Raw genomic sequence first — 20658 nt, 5'->3', positions numbered from 1 at the left:
TATCGGTGCTCACAACAGCCTTAATGGGTACAACAATACCTTTGGATAACTGGTTAAGGAAATTTCAAAGAAATGGATTCACATAACTCAAAAGACTGAATGGAATTGAATACTGCATTCAAAAATCACATAACTGATTTTCACATAATCAGTAAGGAGGGGCACCCCAGGATTATTTTTACCTCATCAACACATTTACATCAAAAGTGCTCGTATTATACGTGTACAGCTCATTGACTTCACAAAAAACACCTGTTTAACTGGCATCCAAAACAAGATTCAGAACACATTCCACAGGATTTTAACCTAGGAGTTCTGACACGAAGTCCAGCGCTTTTTAAGGCATATACGTACTCATTCAACAAATATTTACTTACTGCTTACTAAATGTCAGTAATATTGCGAAGCACTGGGGACTTGATGGTGAATAAGACAAATCTGATCCCCGCTTAGAGTCTATCTATCGGAGCTCATAATAATTTTTCTTTTTAAAAAAAAAAAAAAAAAAAAAAAAACTATAAATAGGGAGTTCCCGTTGTGGCTCAGCAGGCTAAGAACCCGACTAATATCTATGAGGATACAGGTATGATCCCTGGCATCACTCAGTGGGTTAAGGATCTGGCATTGCTGCAACCTGCAGTGCAGGTCGCAGATGTGGCTCGGATCCGGTGTTGCCATGGCTTTGGCATAGCCTGGCAGCTGCAGCTCTGATTCGACCCCTAGCCTGGGAACTTCCATATGCCACAGGTGTGGCCCTAAAAAGAAAAAAAAAAAACTATACATAAAGGAATTTAAAGTATTAGAGAAATCTAAAGAAGTTTCAGTATGGCTTTAACATGGCAAGCAAGAGAGAAGAGGTTGGAGACAGAGACAAATGGTTAAATCATACAAGAATTTACTGGCTGAAAAACAGTCTGAATTTCAGTTTTTTTTAAATTTTATTATAGTTGAATTTTAAACTAAATGTGATGGGAAACTGTTAAACAATACCTCTGCATTCATAATACAATCAATTCCCAAAGAGCTTGCTTAAATCTTCAGTTACTCTAACCTTTGAGTACTTACTCTGCACCATTCACTTTGCTAGGCCCATTAACCTCAAGGTACAAATATAATAACTGACATAGAGGCTTGAAAAATATATTTTGTAATATATAAACATTAAGTATGAATACAGTAATTATTATAAAATCAATAAACTATAAAACCATAATATGACACTACTGAATAATTTTAAAATTAATATATATAACATGTGTTTATAAATGCTCTTCCTCCAAGTGATATACACGAGGCAGCAGCATCCAAAGTGCTGTCAGATATTGCTCCATTCCATGGATTCTTACATTTTGAATCAGGAGAGCAAAGGGAGACAAGTTATGCAAACGATGAAAGGACACTTTGTTCTCTAGTTATCCTCAGATTTGGGTACAGTAATAGGTAGTCCATTCAGTATGGTCATCTTTTCAATTCAACAAATATATACTGTGTGACTACTCAAACACATAGTGTGTTTCTACTGCATGCCTAGGTGCTGGAGATAGAGCAGTAAATTAAAAAGACAAAAATCCCTGCCCTCAGGAAAGTTACAACCTGGCTGGGAACCTATGCTTCTTTATTTAACCAAGCAAAGCATGTAGCATGTTAAATTGGGATAAATCGTGGTACTTCAAAGGATTAAAAAAAAAAAGTGAGGCAGAAAAGGAAGCTAGAGGTTATTTAAATGACTACCTATGTAAACACACACTTTTTTGATATGTCTTTTAGTAGTTTATCAATGACCAGGAGTCAGCAAACTTTTTCTGTAAAGGGCCACTGAGTAAATATTTTAAGCTTTGCAGGCCAATATGGTCTCTGCCGCAACTAATTGACTGCTGTTGTAGCAGAAAAGCAGCCAGAGAAATGAATTTCTGTGTGACTGTGTTCTAACAAAACTTTATGGATAATGAAATTGTAATTTTATATACTTTTCATGTGTCATGAAATATCCTTTTAAAATTTTTCAACCATTTAAAAATGTAAAAACGATTCTCAGTTCACGGGCCATACGACAACAGGCAGCAAGCCATTATTTGCCAACCCCTGGAGTATACATGAAAGGGCTTACTGAATTTCCATAAGTCAACAAGTCAAAAGAAATACCAGTAAGCCCAAGATAAATATTATTGAAACAAAGGTCTAGCACTATCAATAACAACAGTTAGAAAATTCTCTAATAACCTTTAAGTTAAAGATATTAATTTTATGTGACAGCAGGACTTATATTTCAAGTACACAATAAAATATTAAAGATAAGGGTAAGTAAATAAATCAGGCTAAAGCTATAGAAGTACCTCAGTGAGTAAAAAGAAGTCATCACAAACTACATCAAATAATCCAGATGTCCTATAAATCACTTGACGTCAACAGTGTTTCCTAGGAGAAGCCGTTTATTTCATCTACAATAATGTTTCAATGATCACGTCTATCGCAATAAAATACAAAGCTATAGATCCAGGCTTGTGTTTCCCCTAACTTGCATACTTTCAAAGGCGTCAGAGAAACCTACACCTGGATATCCCGCTACCACCTGAAACATCAAGAATCTGAAACCAAGGATTTTTTCCATCACATATATAAAGTAGCTTTACCTCTAAATTCCGTAACTATAAGATTAATATCTTTGTCATCTCGTTCAACCCAAGTACTGTGGGATGACATCTGAAGCTATTTAAAAGTTTATGTCTCCCAAGAGTTCATTTTTTCCCTTCTTTGCTACTCCTTACCTATTACCTCCTCCACAAGTAATGAAGTTATTCTGCGCTCATTGCTTCAAATAAAGAGAAGCCTGGGTCAGAAAAAGAGGAAAAAATGTCCTAACTTTGTCTTCTCAGGTACAGTGGAGACAATATGAATGAAGAATGTAATGAGGGTATGGGCTCTCCCTGCAATCCGTTCCACTCATTCCCTGACGCAGGCCAGAGAGGCTCCCCTGGGTTAAGGGAGGAGAGAAGTCAGAGGGGCCTGGGACAGAAGGGCCAGATCCACAGGGACCAAAGAGATGAGTAACGATGGCCCATTTCGGCGAGGGGCATTGCATGAGTGCCCAGGAGTCTCCTGGGAGTGGTTTTACATTCAACAGACCACCAGCGCAAGCGTATGGACAGAACTTTTCCTGGTGGGCCACGGCGAGGGCTTCTCTGGGATAGACAGGCGTTATCCCCTTGCCGATGACCTCCCTGCTAGGAGGAAGCCTATCTTGGTCGGAGGCTTTTTTATTCAGTCCCCACTGAGTCAGCCATGTAGACTGCTCTCTTTGCAACTTCCCGGGACCGGAAACCCTGAAGAACAGATCCCTGGTCATTCCTCGCAGGCGATGGTACAGTGGTGGTGAAGGTGATTGGGGCAAGCCTTGTACTTGGAATCAGCAAGGTGAGGAAAGCCGGCGGGGCGGGGCGGGGGCGGGGGGGTAAGCACTACTAGTAACCACTAACCTGATTTCTTATACCATAGATGTGTTTTGCAAGGGTTTTTTTTTTTTTTTTGGACCTTCACATAAATACAATCACAGTGTATTCTTTGAGAAATAGCTTCTTCCACTCAACATCATGTATGTAATCATCTATACTGTTGCATGTGGTTGTAATATATTCATTCTCACTACTGACTCCATGTTAGGTATACACATCACTATTTATTTACTAATTCAACCACTGTTGGACATTTGGGTTGTTTCTAGTTTAGGGGAAGTAGTAAAACACACTCCCACTTCACGGCTTAACAACAGTGGCAGTATCCTTAGCTCAATGTAACATAACCAATCAGTAAGACCTACTCTTTCCTCCTTTTTGGTATCTCTAATACCTGATCCCAGTCTTTCCATAGGCACTACTTCAAAATCTAATTATATTTTTTCATGTTGACAGTAAGCTTCTCAAGGACAGATAACATCTTTATTTGTTGAATCTTTCATAGGATATGTATTAGGATATATCCAAGGAATAGCTATTGTACATGTACAACCACTACCATCACAGTGATCACTAACAACTTTTCATGTAGAAATAAATGCAAGGGTATTCTGACATCCTGACTCATAAGGTCTTGGGATTTTTAAACTATCCTATTTTGGGTATCTCTTAGCACACGAAATGTCCCTCTAAGACATTATACCAAAAAAAGCCTGGTTTCAAATGCATACCTCGCCTCGCCTTCAGCAAGGAGCTCAGAGGGAGGTGATACAGAAGGAGATGTGAACGGAAGAGAGAGGTAGGTGCCAGTAGGATATTTGAAGGTAGGGCCCTCTCAACGCACAGCTTTATTATCGTCAGGAAAAACTGAGAACTGAGGATTTTAGCAAAGCAACCTAAGGGAACAACAACAGCAGGACAGTAACATATTGCTTTTTAATTATGTATATTAATTTCTTTAATCTCTGTAATCTTATGAGTTGGGTATAGTACTAGCATTAGCACTAGAGGTACAGATAAGGAAACTGATGCATAGTAGTTAAGTAACTTGTCCAATGTCATATAGTCTGCAAAGTGGCAGAGCTAAAATTCTAACCCAGGCAATCTGGCTTATATGTTCTTGACTGAGAGAGGGATTTCTTCCTCCCAACAGGGTGAGAGGTCTACAATTTAAACAAAACATTAGATTGAGCTATCTCTGAGCATACCTCAGTGTGGATTTTAAAGATACTTTATATATGTAAATAAAACTTTTCAGCCATCAAAAAGAAATGAGAGGAGAGACTACAAGAAAGAAGAGGAATTTCTGAGGTGACAAGTTACTCATTATCTTGATTGTGTTGACAATTTCCTGGGGGTATACATACACAAAAAACGATCTGGTTTTACACTTTAAATACGTACATGTATGTCAATTATATCTCAATAAAATTCAAAAATTTGTTATGTGGCAGTAATATAGTACTTATTACTTTTATATAAATTATTCAAATGAAGCATAAATACAGAAAAGTGTACAAAACATAAGTATATATACCTGTTGAATTTTCATAGCGTGAGCACACCGTGTAACCCGTTCCAAGATCAGGAGACTAAACAGATCATTACTGGCACCCCAGGAGCCCACCTCTTGTGCCCACATCTAGTCACTATCTCCTAAAAAGGGCAGCCACTAGCCTGCTTTTATCATATCACAGATGAGGTTTGAGTGTTTCTGAACTTCATATAAATGGAATCACAGGGTATATACTCTTTTGGATCTAGCTTCTGCTCAACATCTTGTTTCTAAGATTGATCCACATTGTTACAGGCAGTTATAGTTCATCTGTTCTCACTACTAATTCCATGTTAGATACCTATCCCCATTAATGTACTTATTTTACTGGTGATGGACATTTGGGTTTATTATTACACATAATGCTCTGTACATGCTTAAATATGTTTTTTTAGGAACCTGTGTAACTATTTCTCTGTCTCTGCCTAAGAGTGGAATTACTAGGCTCACAGGCATGCCTATATTCAGCTCTATCCATTACCATGACTTGATAAACATGTTTCCACTGTGCTTGTACCAGCCGAAACTCTCAGAAGCACTAGAGTAGAGTTCCAGTTGCTCCAACTCCTTGCAGACCCTTAGTACTGTCTTTTTCATCTTTGCTATTCTGGGGGGTGGTAGTGGTATGGCAACAGGCATTTTCCTGATGACTGACAAAGTTGAACACCTTATTGTATATGAACTAACTGGCAATTTGCATATCTTATGTGAAGTGCCTGTTCCAAATTTGTGCCCATTTTAAGCAAATATTACTTTGAGGATCAGCAGAATGCCCGTGCTTTTGTGAAAACAAGTCCCTCTGGGCAGCAGAACAGAGCCACTGAAAATAAAAAGAAAGATCAAACTAGTAACAGGAATACGGTTAGGTGCCTCTTCTAAATCTAGGAATGTTTCAAAAAGAGAAACAAGAAAAACACTAAGGCAGAAAGCGCCTTCAATGGGGGAATGAGATAAAAAGGGAGAGGCTATTAGGAAGATGAAGCATGTGGGGAGAACTTGCTTCTTGGTGGATGGGAAGTGCAGCCCCCACACCGGACCTAATTCAAGAACCATGTTAGCCACAGTCACCGTCCAGAAAAGCTTTTCTGAGGAAAACAAGGGGCACAGACGGACTTAAACCCTACACTGTGCCATACAATCAGAGCGGTTCAGTGCTAGTAGGCAAAGTGGTAGATATTTTGTAAACGGAAAAGTATTTTGTAAATGGAAAAGTGTGGTCTCCTTACATCGCACGTCTCAAGAAAGGAAAATGGTAATTACATATACCCTTGAATAGCCAATAAATGTATAAGTGTATTCACTTTCCTTTAACCTCATAAGCCTACATTAGGCCTTACTTTCTTTTTCTCTTTTATGAGTTACCAGAACGCACTATGGCATTAGCTGCTTATTTTTAGTTTACTGATTAAATTTTAATAAGATTCTTCAGATAGCAGAACAATCAGTTAAAGGCAGTTAATACTGCTGGACAAGATCAATGCATAATGGACACCATGTGTGAGTGAAAAAGTAGACGAAAAAACAATGTGGCTTTGGTTGTATTACCTTAGGCATACTACAGCATAAAATCTTAGCCTTAGACGCAACAAATTGGTGCTTTACATGTCATCCTATAAGAAGTTCGGCTATTCTACTGTTTTTAAATAAATGAGGTCAGATATACTAAATAATTTCAAGAGCTCAACATTTGTAATTCGACCAGGAAAGAAAAATTCGGTCTCATGTTTTTAATATTCCCACTGTCCTACTGTTGCACGCACATTACAAAAAAAGGCATTGAGAAATCATAACAAATAGTATATGGATGAAATCTGATACACCCTTGAGGCTTTAGAGGAGTTCTTTCTATGACATGTAATAAGTTGCATCACTACCTAACAAAGCCTATCATTGTAGTGAATATGTTCAAGGATATTACACTAAAGCTACTGAGAGAACCAAAATTTAATGGTCTGACACGGATCATTAAACATTAAACATTAAATTAAAACATTAACCTTAGTTCTAAAGAAGGTGTACTTTACAGGATAATTTTCTTAAAGAAACAAGAGTTATAGCTTCTTCAATAAAAACTATTTTTGACTAAAGGTCTATTTCCTATCACTTAAAAGTTTTTAAAGAAAATCTGTTTCAGGAGTTCCCGTCGTGGCTCAGCAGTTAACGAATCTGACTAGGAACCATGAGGTTGTGGGTTCGGTCCCTGGCCTTGCTCAGTGGGTTAAGGATCTGGTGTTGCTGTGAGCTGTGGTGTAGGTCGGCAGCTACAGCTCTGATTCGACCCCTAGCCTGGGAACCTCCATATACCGAGGGATAGGCCCTAAAAAAGGCAAAAAGACCAAAAAAAAAAAAAAAGAAAGAAAATCTGTTTCAAGAACAAAAGTTCATGCTACGCAACAAGAATCACATTCTATAAAAGCACATGTAAGGTTAAAAAAAAAAAAAACCAGGCAGAAATGGTTTTTATCCTTCATCAACTAGTATCTTCTCCTGGAGAAGGACAGATTCCTAAGAGAAGCTATTACACTGATGTCATTGGTTTAAAAAAAAAAAAAAAAAAAAAAAAACAGTGACTAGGTTAAAAAAAAAAATCTAAAGATGACTAGGAATGTTAGGCTTGAACTGTCTGTTGCTATTGTTTTTAAATTCTACCACTCAATCTAATTGAACTGGAGAGCTATTACTTTCCAGACAAACAGAAGAGAAATGAAACCAAGGTCCTACAGAATCCACAAACTAGAAAATGAGCTTAATCACGTTTGACTAGAAATCACTAATCTCCAAAGGGAGACTGAATTTCATAATCATGTCCCACTGTGTTTAATACTGGTAGGGATCACATCCATCTGTTTGATGCTATATCCTCATACCCATCACTCTCCTTGACACAGACTAGACATGCAAAATTTATTGAAAAAATAAAATACTGTATTTTAACAAGTTGAGCTCATATGATACTCCATCTTGTGTCCAAAATTTTTCTTTTTTTTCCTTTTTTTTTAAATTTCCCCAATACATTATTTTTTTTCTACTGTATAGCATGGTGACCCAGTTACAAATACATGTATATATTCTTTTTTCTCACATTATCATGCTCCATCATAGGTGACTAGACATACTTCCCAGTGCTATACAGCAGGATCTCATTGCTCATCCACTCCAAAGGCAAGAGTCTGCATCTATTAACCCCGAGTTCCCAATCCATCCCACTCCTTCATTCATACATCATCATCATAATTTTCCTATGAAATTAAATACTTTGTAAACACGATTCTTTATGGCTACATTATACTCATGTACCATAATTTAGCCACTCCTTAAATGACAGAGCATCCAGAAATAAACTTTGTTACATCCACACAATAAAAATTTATGCAGCCATTAAGAACTGATTCTATTTTTGGCTGTCATAAATAATGTAGCAGTGTATATTTAAAAATATAAACTGTTATTCTCATTTCTTATTATTTCCTTGGGACCAATAAATGGGAGAACCTGGATTTAAATATCTAGAGGTAGAGCTATCTTACCCCTTAGGGCAAATAAGCACATATTAAAAGGAAAATCAGAGGGATTTATCAGCTCTTCACATAGGTGTAAATTACTTTATACCTAGCTGACATGGACTACAAAAATTGGACTTTTCTCATGATAAAATAAAGATGACCGGTATGGCAATGAAAGACTTGGATCATACAGGGTGGGTGTGGGAGAACTGATCCTGATGAAGGAACATGCATGGCGCTGGTCTTTTGTTCTGCTTACTTCATGAGTTTTGAAAAATATCTGGGACTCTGTCTCCTCTCCTATAAAAGGCTTCCTGGTGAAATGAACTGAGACTTGAGAAGCCTGACCAGGAAAGGGCCAAGATACAACTCGTGCCCTTGAGGTATTCACTGTGGAGGTTACTGTAGGCATATGATCACCTGATGCTTTACCTTGCATGCTATCTTATCAAAAAGTTCAGTTGTTAGATACTTCAAGATATCACCTAGTTTGGCACCTAGATTACCAACAAGTCATAATAACCAACAAAAGCAAAACAGACACCATTTCAACACATTAAACTTAGTATTTCAGTATCCAATTAGTTTCATTTACTCATACCTTAGCTACTTCTGGAAAGAAAGATGTTCTATGTAAAATTGGATTATAAAAGAAGACAAAATAAAATTTAAAATAAAAAGCATTTGAGGAAAATGTGACAACGAGAAAAATCAAGAATAGAATTTCGGGATAACATAGTCCGAAAAGAGAAGACTGAGGTTTGTATACAAAAAACTTGTCGAAAGGTTCTGTATCTTAGTAGCCAATGTCAAGAGAAAACACTGTTCCTTACACGAGCCATGGTATCTCTAAGATAAAAACAAAACAATTGCCTGGAAGCCTCCTTATGATTTTGAGATTAGAGAGAAAAATTATCCCTAGTGTCCTAAAAAGAAGAAATGTAATGAACAGTAGCTTCACCATCCATACAGTAAATACCATAAGGCATTCTACAGCACAACTTCTGTAATTTTCTTTGTTATAAGCAGGCCAATGGACGAGAGCACAGAAGCAGTGTGTACTACCTTTGTAGAATACATTTAGAAGCTGACCCACTCAAATGGCTTCATAAAACTGCCCAGATACAATCAAAAACACACCAGGCCCAGTGGAATACCCACCCCAAAGGAAACTCACTGTACCTGGCTGATTCAGACAAACATCCTGACGGCCCATCTACAAACAAATCCTAAATGATCTGACTCACTTTGCTGGCCCTTCTCCAAAAAAGAGCTGCAGCCCTGAAAAAAATGTCAGTAAGCAATCGCATGGGCCAAGAGAATTCAGACTATCATTCCATTTTAAAGAATTAAGGATGAGGTATTACAGTTCATTTGGGCGTAGCCTTCGGTCCCTAAGAATCAGCACAACTTGGAAGCACACTGTGGAACTCCTGTCAAGTTAGTTTACCAAATCAGTACAACCCTGGGATCAATCAGCCAAAACAAAAGAGGCTGTTTGTTCCAATATAATAATGGCTAAAAAGCAACCCCCAAACCTAAACTGCAGTTCAACTGTCTGGTGTCAACACATGAAAGACTTTGGTACTGGGTGGGGGAACATTTTCTTGAATGATTGCCACATTGGTACTCAATGTTCACTTGGGTTCAAATTTCTCTGTAAATCCTTTATTTCCCTTAGTTGCACAGCTTTGCATCAGAGTTGAGCTTGAGGGAGCACATGGGGCAGAGGGGGTTCCGTCTGAAGATGGTTTTTCGCTCCCTCAACACTGCATCGAGAAGAATCAGCAGATCATTTTACTTGATCTGCACATTAGGAACCCTGTGAGCTCAGCAAGGGGAATAATATCACACTTGTTTTACAGATGAGGAAACTAAGGCTTGGTTTGATTACAGGGTTGCTACTTGGTACAGCCTGTAGCACATCCAAGGTCAGATTCTCACTCTAATGCTGTCCTCACTATAGTACTGAGCAAAGAACAGAAAATGTTCAGCTCTCAGTTTAAAATCATATGTCCTAGAGTCGATTTTTCTGATAGTAAAATGGACAGTTTTGTGAGTTGCAACTAAAAGCAACCAACACAACTGCATGCAAACCTGCATCAGTGGTCCTAAGACAAGAGAAACATGGTAGGCTGAGTTCTGGCCTCGTTACTTGCTTTTCTACTCCAAGAATCCTACAAATCAAGTCAAACTAGCTCTCTACAAAGGCTATATACTTTTCCATTCCCAAGCCTTTGTTGATCCCATTCCCATTAACTTAAATGTGATGTCCCTTCCTTTCAGCTTATTTGAATCCTAAAGTTATTATTAATGACAGTATAATTCCCCCACCCCCTTAGAAATGCATCTCTATCAGTCCAACAGGACATAATCTCTCCTCTGCTGTTTTTTTTTTTTTTTTTTTGGTCTCTTTGCCATTTCTTGGGCCACTCTCACGGCATATGGAGGTTCCCAGGCTAGGTCTAACCAGAGCTGTAGCCGCCGGCCTACACCACAGCCACAGCAACGCGGGATCCGAGCCGCATCCGCAACCTACACCACAGCTCATGGCAATGCAGGATCCTTAACCCACTGAACGAGGCCAGGGATCGAACCCTCAACCTCATGGTTCCTTGTCGGATTCATTAACCACTGAGCCACAATGGGAACTCCTCTCCTCTGAATTTCTATAGTATTCAATTTTGTAGTACTCATTTGTCAAATATTACTCTCTTGTTAGTTCACCAGTTATCTGTGTATTCTCTCTGCCAGATCTCAGAGCTGCCTGAGGGCCTTTCTGCACTTCAGCACCCAGCAATCAGGTGACACAGGAAAAAAATACTCAGTTAGCTAAGACACCAAGTCCGCTGAACAGCCTAAACAAACCAGCCACCTGCTTCACTGTCTTTCTTTCATCATAAGCTCAACCAATCTCATAATTTTCCATTTTCCCCTTACCTTTCTTTTTCTACTGTTCACAACACAAAACCAAAGTATATGTTTTAACACTGGACTGACTACCGATTTTTGTATGACATGTATGAGAAATATTTTATATTCACTGACATATACTTAGGGTAGACAACTTGGAACACGCATGAATTTTCATTGCTGCTTCATAATCCATTACATGAATATTTATCATTTATTTAACCAGTCCTTTATTGGTGTTCCTTTAGGATGGTTCTATTTCTTTAATGTTGGTAAATGGACCCATCTATATTTTTATCCACATCTCATCATTTTTGGAGATTAAATTCCTAGGGCGATTGATAAATACTGCTGACTTGCCCTCCAGAAAGTTTGAAGCAATTTCATTTTTACCACCGGTGTACAAGAGTGCCTGTTTACATAGACTGGTTGCCTCAGGTTGGCTTTAGGGAGGCTGACAATGAAGGAAGGCGGGAGGAAGAAAGGGAACCAGATTAGGGAGGGTTAGGCCTTTTAAAAAAGATCTGAAATAAATAAAATGATGAACGTTGAATGTTGGCCCCTTTACTTTTTGGTATGCTTCACTTTCCACCATGAAAACAAATCTTTTAAAGTCTATTCCCCACACTTGTCAGCAATGAGTCTGAGGTTTTTGGTTTTCAAATTTGTGAATTCAATAAATGGAAAATGGTATCCTGTTGCTTTAACTTATGATTCCCTGATCACAATTAGGTTGAATATATAATACATAACGTATGTATGAGCTAGCTGTATTTCTTCTTTTAAAAACCTATAGCTTTTGGTCAACATTTCACGCTCTATGTTCTTTGGGGGCATACACGCTGTTTTTAAAGCACACTTGAAGAACATTTTCTCTCAAAAAAACAAAACATCTGGAGTGCCCGTCCTGGCACTGCAGAAACCAATCCGACTAGGAACCATGAGGTTGCAGGTTCAATCCCTGGCTTCGCTCAGTGGGTTAAGGATCTGGTGTTGCAGTGAGCTGTGGTGTAGGTCGCAGACGAGGCTCAGATCCTGAGTTGCTGTGGCTCTGGTGTAGGACCACAGCTGTAGCTCCAATTTGCACCCTTGCCTGGGAACCTGCATATGCCATGGGTGCGGCCCTCAAAGGCAAAAAAATAAAAAAAAATAAAACATCTACCCAAAATAACTACCCTCTAAGTAGGGTCTTTACCTGGATGACCCTTTTTTGATCTCTTCCTCCTTATACTTGTGGCCTTAAAGAGGAAAATAATTCTCACTAAACCAAATTGTACATAAATTTCCGAGAAGCAGTTCAAAAATACAAAAGACCTTAACTGGGTCACTTCACTGTACAGAGAAATTTACAGATCATTGTAAAAAAATATTTAAAAAAATATATAAAGACCTTCAGAAAAGCCCCTGCTTCTCCTAGAACAACTAAAAGGAAGTCCTGTGGAGGAAAGCTTGGTCTAATAGATATTTAACCAGAACTCTTGGGTTTTCCTGTTGCTGTAAGGGAATTTACCACTGAAAACAAACATTCTGTATTTGGATAAAGAAAGAGACATTAAAATTCCCAACTACCTAGAGAACACAGTAAGGAATGCATCAAAGGAAGGAGTACCCTAAGACGGCAACAGAGAGTCAGAGTGCGGGGCAGCAGCAAAGATTAGAGGGGCCTAAGGGTTCCCAGATGCCCCCAGCTTCATTCCAACCCGTTTAAAAAAGACGACATCCAGAAACTGTTGACGTGGAAATTAACCATACTCGCACCACAAATAAGGGGACCCATCAAGTGCAGCAGCCCCTCCCTCTATCAAACACAATTCATAAAAGGAGGAAGGAATTGAAAGCTAAAGGGCTTCTAGTAATCACAGAACCCTAGGAAGGAGACAGCTTATTTATGGAGCCCTCACTTACAGAGTTAAAGGGTTTGCATAGTGCTGAGGCCAAGTTCCTGGAACCACATTCTCTAGACTACTGCTTATTTTTCCATCTTTGACCATATCCTTCATCTTGAAAATGGTCAAAGTAAGTTGAATTTGAAAACAAGAGCCAGATCACACTTTGGAAACAGATACAAAGAATCCGAAGAAATAGCAAAAACCCAAATTCTGTCCTTGAGATGTAAGATGGTAAGCCTGCTACTAAAATAGGTTCAATATGTGACATAATTGATTGGACACGTGCCAGGACCATTTTGAGGGAGACCCCCAGTCATCAGCAGGACATTGCAGACTACCTACACAAATGCCATCACTCGCCATGCCTTTGCCTCCAGCCTTTCTCTAGTAGAAGGTCTGGAAAAGTTCTCAGACTCCCTTGTAACGAAGGGTGTACATGTGACCTAGTTCTAGCCAATGCAGCGTAAGGGGGAAGTCTTTTTCTCAAGAGGACATACTCCAGGCAAACCCACTGCCATCTGCCCTCTTTCCTCCTACCTGGAATACAGATGTGAGGTGTGGAGTACAGCCACTGTACAATCATGAGAATGAGAACCCACATGCTGCACTTAGTGGGTTGGAAAAACAAAGATGTGTCCTTAAAGACATCGGCCCTGAACTGCCTACCTCCAAACTTATTTTGTCAGGTAACTACACCCTTCCTAAGCCTCTATGAATTGCATTGCCTGTGAAATGCAGCCAAACTCATTCCTACTCATATACCAAGGGTAAACAAACCAACCATAAGTTGAGCTCTCCCCTGGGGTTTAAAGAGCTAGATACACATCAAAAATTAAATAAAAAATGGCACAGATGCTCTAAGAGAAGCAAAGGATACATGACAGTAAGAAATGGCCAAGTCAGTGGTTACCAGAAAAAATATGAAGGCTTCACAGACCAGGTGACACTTGAGAGATTTGAAAATAGACTTGTTTGCCAGGGGCAGAAGGGAAATCCTGCCCTGCCTTCTGTCCAACATCACCGCCTCTATTCCCAGGCTAAAACAAGTAAAGAAACCTAGGACACTGAAATACAACAGACTTCCCATTCTTCCAACAAAAACGTACAAGGATCTACCACAGCCAAGCATCGTGCCAGGAGGCAATGATGACCGAAATGACATAAAAGCTGCCTGCATGCAGATTACAGTCTAATCGACTTTTTCAAAGCTGTCTCAATAAAACAGCCGCCACAACTCCGCAGCTGCACAACTGAAGCTGAGATATACTGCGATTTGGCCTATGAAGAGGTCTGACCTTCCAAGTCTTCCAAACTAAAATCAAGCTTGTTTCTTAGCATCTGGGAAGCACCTCTCTCCTAGAATAAAGGAAAGGACGTCATGTTGTCATTTGTGAACACGAACAATCTCAGGGCAATTACAAACCTGGCCAAGGTCCCAGGAGATCAAATCAGTCTATTTTGTAACCACGGCTTCAAAGCCTCTGGAGACGATCAGGATCCAAGTACTTAAGAAAATTACCTCACCCTCAATTCACCTCCTTGGAAACTGCTTCTGAAATGTCTGCAACGTCCTGCTTTGGCTACCAAGGAAAGTCAGTCTTGGGAAGGTTCCTCCCACATAGCAATTTAGTTACTAATTTGAGGAGAAAATTCTCTAGGGAAAAGCATTTCATCAAACTTCATTATAAGCGTTAGAGGATTCTAACACGTCATGCAGTTTATTCTAAAACAGACTTTCTTCCTCCTCCTTGTCACACAAGCCACCGTGAAATACAGGAAAGTCCCTTGAAAATACAGCTCCTGGAGTTCCTGTGGTGGCTCAGCAGAAACGAATCTGACTAGCATCCTTGAGGATGCAGGTTCGATCCCTAGCCTTGCTCAGTGGGTTAAGGATCCGGCGTTGCCGTGAGCTGTGGTGTAGGTCGCAGACGCAGCTCGGATCCTGTGTTGCTGTGGCTGTGGTGTAGGCCGGCAGCTGTAGCTCTGCTTCGACCCCTAGCCTAGGAACCTCCATATGCCACAGGTGTGGCCCCAAAAAAAAACCAAAAAAAAAAAGGAAAGAAAATACAGCTCCTCACTGCCTGCAGAACTAAAGCATTCATCTTAATGGGAGAGAAAGACACAGGGCCATAAGTGATGTGGTCTGATTCATAAACAATAGGAATGCAACTGGGTGCTAAGAAGCCTCAAACATAAATTTGTTAAATTATTCATGAATCTTTCAGAATCACGTGGGGGGAGAAAACTGAATCCTGCTGGCAACATGCATGAATATCCATGAAAACCTTCTTTGGCCTCACCTTGTTCGTCTGCTCTACAATTGTTTTCACATTTTTAGTGCTCAGTCATGCAATTAAGGCCTCAAAGTGCCTTTGGCGCACTGGATTTCAACCCCAGAAAAAAAGGTGCATACAGGGGGATCCATAGCTACAGGTTAAGCGCCAACAGCGGGAAAGCTGGCACAATCTCTTCAAAGTCCTAAGCCTTCTCAGGGTTCACCAATACGCCTACAGCACTGAGCAAATGGAGACCTGGGGCAGAGAACTGTGAACTGAACCAGTTTCTGAGCTGGGATGCTACATACTTGGATTAACCTCAGCAAAGAGCCCCACGCTGCGCTTCTTTTACAATAACCGCACTGTCAAGTCAATGCCAAGTCTCTGACTTTAGTGACAGGCCAACATGGCTGCTTTGATCTCATCCCCATTCAGGAGTGAGGAGCACCTCGAGCACCGCCTGTGATCTACCCAAATGCTATCAAGACCCAACACGATCTCCTACATGTGAATTAACAGGAGGGCAGGTAGTGAACCAAAAGTACTGTGAGTTGTGATTTGGTAAATTTTATACTTTGTATGTGTGCAGACATACTCCCCAGAACACGTTAACCCCATTATTCGAAGAACTGTAATTCTCTGCTATTCTATCGCTGCAAATTCCTTGATGATTTCTATAAACCTCCTAATTACTACATACATTCTTAAGGTGTTCAAGTTAATCATCTCATTTACTGTGGCTGTAATATAATGTGGAAACTACAAAATGAACTTTAATTACCTAGCTCACTATTCCCTGCAGTCCTTCGACAAGTGAGTTACATGGAAGAAATAACCATCAGCGGGACTTCCTCCCAAACACTGCATTTATATAGCACTACACAACAAAGTCTATCACCGACAAAATAATCTCACTTAAAATGGCTTGAAGTGGAGTTCCCATCGTGGCAGGGTGGTTAACGAATCCGACTAGGAACCATGAGGTTGCGGGTTCGGTCCCTGCCCTTGCTCGTGGGTTAATGATCCGGCATTGCCGTGAGCTGTGGTGTAGGTTGCAGACGCGGCTCGGATGCCGCGTTGCTGTGGCTCTGGCGTAGGCCGGTGGCTACAGCTCCAATTGGACCCCTAGCCTGGGAATCTCCATATGCCGCGGGAGCGGCCCAAGAAATAGCAAAAAGACCAAAAAAAAAAAAATGGCTTGAAGTATATATCAGCTGCATATCTTCAAGAGTACAAGAAGAAAAATACACAAATACATTCCTTTAATCATCTGATTTCTGAGATAATCAAAATGCTCACTCTTAGCTAATTCATTAGTGGTAATTTACTACAGTGAAATAATGTTTACTGAATATCTATTACACTGTACGAAGCAGAGTAACATCTAACATATTCAAAACAGCTGTAAATAGTTTAAAAAAAAAAAACTCTCCAAGCTTGGTGAAAAGTTATTTCATTTTCAATACAACTCAGTGAGGTGGTATCATATCAGTTGCTCACAGCCCCCAAAGGATTCAGCTCATCTCTAATATGTCTCCCTCCCCTACTCCCTTTTGTCTATAAAACAAGAAGCTAGGACATCACAAGGTTCTATCTTACCAGCATTCACTAAAGGAACACATGGTCTTGGTTTCTAAGAGGTTATTCAATAAAGTAAATTGGGTTTCTTGCCCTCATGGAAATATTCCTCAAAACTTTCCATTTCTGGGTATGATAAACTCAGAACATACAGGACTCTCTCCCTCCCCTGCACTCACGCACATGCACGCGCACGCGCACACACACACAACAGGATACAATCACGAAGCCTGGCTATCATAGAAAGAGAAACGAACGTAAAGTACTGGGTAGTGCACAAAAGCATACAGATGCTCAGAGGGAACTCACAACTGCTGGGAGGGACAGAGACAGGGAACCATACAATTAAGTTTCAGTCACTGTGGCTTTTAGCCTGAGGCTACAGGCAGCATTTGTAGCGTACAGCAGCTAGTGGAGGAGGGAGCACAGATGTGAAAAAAAGACATCATCCTGGCCTAGGGAACCAGAGAAGCTGAACTGGAAAAATGCTGAAGGAGAGAACCCCAGAAGGAAGAGAGCCAGAGAGAGAACCCCCAAACTCTGTCTGTCCACATCTCTAATTGAATCCTGAACTATGCTGGTATGGAATAAATGCAAAGCAAAGGAACAAATTCTGAACTGAGACTGTAACGGCCACCCAGAAGGGGTAAGAAGTGGGATGTATGGGGAGTTTGGGGTTGGTAGATGCAAACTGTTGCATTTAGAATGGTAAGCAATGAGGTTCTACCACATAGCACAGGGAACTATATCCAGTCTCTTGGGACAGACCATGATGGAAGAAAAGAAAAGGGGATGTATATATACATATATAGCAGAAATTGGCACAACAATTTAAAAAAATAACATAGTCCAGAATCTCAGCTTAAAATTCATTAATATCCAAGGTATAATCCCAAAAGTACCCAGCATACCAAAAAGTCAATAAAATATAACACACACACAATGTAACACATTATCATAAGAAAATAAAGTCATTCTAGTCCAATTCCAAGATGAATCAAGATGCTGGAACAAAACAAAGATGTTGAAATGGCTATCCTCAATGAAATACAAGAAGGCATGTTTTCAATTCATAAAAACCTGACTTCCGACCTTGGCATATAAGGACCTTGGAAGTTATCACTTACATTCTCACAATAAGAAAAATCAACAACTCTTTCTGGATCCATCAGAGGACTGAGATCCCAAGGCAAACCACTGCTCCCAAAATTGTAGAGACAGACAGGTGGATACAGAAAATACAACTTACCAAAGCAGAAGCCCAGCAACAGGAAATTCCAGATCCAGCACCAGAGTAGAAAACCTAAACTACAGTTGATTGCTGAAGGCTCTGTGTGGACAAATTTGAGAGTTAAAAACTTCCGGGGGGATCTGATCTGCGGAGGCCCCCTCATACTTTTTTTTGAGTTTTACCTCCAAGAGGACTTCTAAGTTTTTACAGCAAAGATCAGAGAAAAATTCCCTCAGGCTTCCAGCAGGGGGAGGGAAAAAGTAGCCATTTTATAATATGCTCAGAACATTCTCTTCCTTTTAACAAGACCTGCCCTCAGGGGAAACTATTTAACAGAGCCTAATCAACCTTCAGGAAGTGAAATACCCAAACTGGCTCAAAATACTCAAACAGCCAGTTTGTTCTAACCTCCTTTGGCATTCCACATGGGGGAAGGAAATTACCCAATTCCAGCCCCCATTTCACCTTCCTATCTCTTCTAAGGGAGAAAAACAAAAACTGAGAAGCAGATGTGAAGGTCACAGCCCAGGGGTAGAGGGTCACTAAAAGACTAAAACCCAAGCTTAGAATTATAAAACATTTCCTCTCTCCCCACACTTTCCCACCATATCAAGAGGACTCTTGTATAGTGACAGGGGGATAAAACTGAAAGAACAGCACATCCCAGACCTTATTTAAGAACAAGTCCCAAGGAGAACCCAAAGATAACAGGGGAGTAAAAGATAAAGACATCTGAGGAAATTTTATCCTCTGATACCTAGAGCTATGGTAAATACTATACACACCCTAACTTCTAGCCAGAACATTGAAACTCACAGTAAAGGCCTATTTACCTTAGTTCCTTTTACCCAGTACATGATGTCTAGTTTTCAAAATAAAAATCAAACCATAATAAAAAACAAAAGCCCAGTTAGATGAGACAAAGAGAACATGAGAACCAGACTCAATTATGGCAGAGATGGTGGAATAAAAAATTGATGAAAACTTCAGCAGAAAAACTAGAAGCCTCAGAAGAGAAACAGAAATAATATAAAAGAAATTCTAGGATAAAAATATGTATAATTTCTGAAAAAAAAAGATTACCAGATTTACTTAATGTCAAAATGAACATGACAGAGGAGTGAGTAAGCGAACTTAAAGACGAACCAAGAGAAATGACGAAAGGTGATGGATAGAAAAAAAAAGGAAACACAACAGAAGCTAAGAGATCTGTTATATTATACAGTTATAAATAAATGTAACTAGAAGGCCACATGAAGAAGAAAAAAAAATATTTGAAGAAATAATGGATGAAAATGTCCCAAAACAGATGAAATTCAGAAACAACATGAATTAAAGGAGGATAAACACAGAGAAGCCCAGCCAATATACATAACAAATGATTGTAAGCCAAAAATAAAAAGCAAACCTTGAAAGCAGCCAGAGAAAAATGATATATCACCATCAAGAGAATAATGAGCTGATTAATGCTTGACTTCTCATCAGAAACCATGGAAGAAGACAAAGACTGGAACATCATCTTTAAAGCCTTGGGGGGGGAGGGGAATGTTAACCCAGAATTTTATATCCAAGGAAAAGATCAATGAAGGGTGAAAACAAAATAAAGATACTTTCAGATAAAAGAAAACTCAAAGTATATGTCACTGGCAGACCACTATAAGAAGTGCACTTGTTAGCAGCAGACTTCACTGCAGGAAATGTTAGAAGTTATTTAGATGGAAGGCAAATGATGCCAGATGGAACTGGGACACTTACAAATGAATAAAGAACATCAGAAATGAAAAACAGCTGAGTAAATACAGGACTATATTTTGTTTTCCTTTAAGTTTCTTTATAAACCAAATAACTATTTTAAACTAAAATAACAGGATCTGGTGGGGGATATGGGTGTGTAGGTGTGTATGTATATTTAACAACTATAACAAAAAGGACAGAGCTATGAACCTGTAAGTTTTTAAGATTTCCGTGTTTTACCTGAAGTAGTACATTATTAACCAATGTACTAAGTAGTACATTATTAACTAATTAAGTGGACTGTGGAAAGTTATGTTTGTACATTGTAATCCCTAAGGCAGCCACTATAAAAATAGTACAAAAAGGAACAGCTAAAATATCAATAAACAAAAAAATAAAATAGAATTCTGAAAACATCCAAATACTCTAAGAACAAGGCAGGAAAGAGGAAGAGAGGAAGGAAAAACAGATGAGATGTGTAGAAAATTAAAAAATATCAGGCCTAAGCCCAATCATGTCAGTAATTACAT

At 39.4% G+C, this 20658-nt stretch overlaps 1 protein-coding gene across 3 annotated transcripts in view; it reads right to left on the bottom strand.

Moving 5' to 3' along the window:
* LOC125118273 (transmembrane gamma-carboxyglutamic acid protein 1) overlaps positions 1-20658 on the bottom strand; it is a 137151-nt gene that overhangs the window by 93649 nt on the left and 22844 nt on the right. Inside the window, exon 1 of one of the 3 annotated variants that reach the window (XM_047764552.1) lies at positions 18413-18508. The exons of the other annotated variants lie outside the window; for them this stretch is intronic. The gene's annotated coding sequence lies outside the window, so the exon portion shown is untranslated. Of the gene's footprint in view, positions 1-18412; positions 18509-20658 lie in introns of those variants that run through there. 3 annotated transcript variants of the gene reach the window in all.

This window comes from Phacochoerus africanus, chromosome X (assembly GCF_016906955.1).
Source record: "Phacochoerus africanus isolate WHEZ1 chromosome X, ROS_Pafr_v1, whole genome shotgun sequence".
NCBI lineage: Eukaryota > Metazoa > Chordata > Mammalia > Artiodactyla > Suidae > Phacochoerus > Phacochoerus africanus.
Note: the sequence above shows the minus strand (reverse complement) of the source record. Positions and strands in the feature narration are given on the sequence as shown.